The sequence below is a fragment of the Phyllobates terribilis genome, unplaced genomic scaffold (genome assembly GCF_046119375.1).
Source record: "Phyllobates terribilis strain yellow unplaced genomic scaffold, ASM4611937v1 Scaffold_3606__1_contigs__length_74080, whole genome shotgun sequence".
Lineage (NCBI taxonomy): Eukaryota > Metazoa > Chordata > Amphibia > Anura > Dendrobatidae > Phyllobates > Phyllobates terribilis.
Window position 1 is genome coordinate 24,639 of NW_027366359.1, and position 2,862 is coordinate 27,500.

Consider the following 2,862-nt stretch of genomic DNA (forward strand, 5'->3'; position numbering starts at 1 on the left):
GGCTCCAAAAGTGTGGGTAAAATATATATCCCACAGGGGGAAAATTGAAAAAAAGTTGAAAAAAAAAATTTTTGGGGACTTAGAAAATTTTTCAACTTTTGTCAGACTTCCAGACAGGGGAGCGTGTCAGTGCGCGCATCCGATTTCAGTTCCAGAGCGATTCGCGCGATGAGTCCTTGATACTTAGTCGTTTTTGGCAAAATTTCTGACTTTTTGAAAATTTCACAATTTTGTGAAAACTTCCACAAAATGAGGTTCTAGTATGTTAGAGGGCATCCCAGGAGGGCTCCAAAAGTGTGGGTAAAATATATATCCCACAGGGGGAAAATTGAAAAAAAGTTGAAAAAAAAATTTTTTGGGGACTTAGAAAATTTTTCAACTTTTGTCAGACTTCCAGACAGGGGAGCGTGTCAGTGCGCGCATCCGATTTCAGTTCCAGAGCGATTCGCGCGATGAGTCCTTGATACTTAGTCGTTTTTGGCAAAATTTCTGACTTTTTGAAAATTTCACAATTTTGTGAAAACTTCCACAAAATGAGGTTCTAGTATGTTAGAGGGCATCCCAGGAGGGCTCCAAAAGTGTGGGTAAAATATATATCCCACAGGGGGAAAATTGAAAAAAAGTTGAAAAAAAAAATTTTTGGGGACTTAGAAAATTTTCACACATGTGTCAGACTTCCAGACAGGGGAGCGTGTCAGTGCGCGCATCCGATTTCAGTTCCAGAGCGATTCGCGCGATGAGTCCTTGATACTTAGTCGTTTTTGGCAAAATTTCTGACTTTTTGAAAATTTCACAATTTTGTGAAAACTTCCACAAAATGAGGTTCTAGTATGTTAGAGGGCATCCCAGGAGGGCTCCAAAAGTGTGGGTAAAATATATATCCCACAGGGGGAAAATTGAAAAAAAGTTGAAAAAAAAAATTTTTGGGGACTTAGAAAATTTTTCAACTTTTGTCAGACTTCCAGACAGGGGAGCGTGTCAGTGCGCGCATCCGATTTCAGTTCCAGAGCGATTCGCGCGATGAGTCCTTGATACTTAGTCGTTTTTGGCAAAATTTCTGACTTTTTGAAAATTTCACAATTTTGTGAAAACTTCCACAAAATGAGGTTCTAGTATGTTAGAGGGCATCCCAGGAGGGCTCCAAAAGTGTGGGTAAAATATATATCCCACAGGGGGAAAATTGAAAAAAAGTTGAAAAAAAAAATTTTTGGGGACTTAGAAAATTTTTCAACTTGTGTCAGACTTCCAGAGAGGGGAGCATGTCAGTGCGCGCATCCGATTTCAGTTCCAGAGCGATTCGCGCGATGAGTCCTTGATACTTAGTCGTTTTCAGAAGTCACAATTTTGACTTCCAGGACCCGCAAAACGTTTGTAAATTGAGCCCGCTCCCCAGTTCCAAGCGTTTTGAGGTGTCCCCGGTTGCAGTAATGCAGCCTGCCCACTAGATGTCGCAAAAGAGACAAAAAGTGAAAAAGAACCAGAATGAGGAAATTCCAGGGAGCCGAATCCGCCTGACAGTTCCAGGCGATCGGGCACTTTTTTGCATGCGTCCCTAAAGTGGGTATAGGGTGACACTCCATGCAAAGACCCAGTTTTGCACACCACCGGCAGAATATATGAGAGAGAGGTACCTCTCAGCCCCGACACATTTCGACTCATTTAAGCTGGTTTTCACCTCCGTAGGCCTGGGTATGCGTTTTGGCTATGAGTCCCTGTTCGGCTGGAGGTCTGCACCTTGGCTGAACCCAGGCTTCCGCAGCTGCGTGGGGGGACTTTTGCCGGTCGCCTATCCCAAGTCAGAGAGGTGTTCCTGGGTTGAAGTGAGCCTGGCCAGACCCCCCCGCGGGCCCTGGTTCTCCACATGGGGGCGCCGTCAAGGCTAAAATCTGGATTTTTAGGCCGAGGAGAGGCTCCATGAGGGCGGATGCTTTTGTGGCTTCGACCCCAGTGCTGTTCCACATCCAGTACCCCCCCGCAAGGGCGCCTGTACCCGAGTCGCGCTTCCAGGACTCGTGGGCACGTATCTCCCGACGACAGGGGTTTGCAGCCTCCGTACTTGGGCAAGTCCCTACATGCACCCCTGCTCTTCCTCCGATCGATCTGGCGCAGCGCTCCCGGGTGGGGAGGTGGCGCCGCTCGCTCGGCCCGGGCTTTGGAGCCCTCGCTGGCTTAAGGTGAGCGGTCCCCTTCCTCCTCTACCCCCGGGCTTCCGACACCTATCTTTGGGCGCGCATGCCGGCCTCGCCTCCCGTCTGCGGAGGTGGCCGAGCCGTGGGGAGTTTGACCCGAACCGAGCGAAGGCAGTGGTCCGACGACCCGTACGGGCGAACGGCGGGGCGCCCACCCAGCCAGGCGTGGGGGCCCGTCGTCCGAATCGCTCCCTGTGCGGGGAAGCACAGCGATCTTCTCCGAGGGCGGCCCTTTTCTTCCAGATGCGTACCCGGCCAGCGGAGGCTCGTGCTGCCCCTCGTGTCCGAAAGGGCGGCCTCCGCGGCGGTGGCGACAGCGGCGGCGGTGGGTGGCCTCTCCGCGCCACTGCCGAGCTTCACGATTTCCAGTCTTTTCCCGAGCCCCTACGTCAGTGGGGAGGACGACAGAGGTGTGGAGGCAGGCGAAGGGGGTTCTCACCGTGCGGTGTGCCCCAGCCCGACCGTTGCCTTCCCCCTCGACCCTCGTCCTCCCAGGCGGCTCGGCCAGGGAGCAGGAGAGAGAGCGAGAGAGGGAGAGCGGAAACCCCAGAGCCAAGGGGTTAGATGGAGAACGGGAGAAGGAACGAGGGCCAAGAGGTAGGGAGTACGGTGAAAGGCCGACCTGGGATCCCCCTGCGCTCCCGCCCTGGGCGGGGAGCAGCCCTGGGAAGAA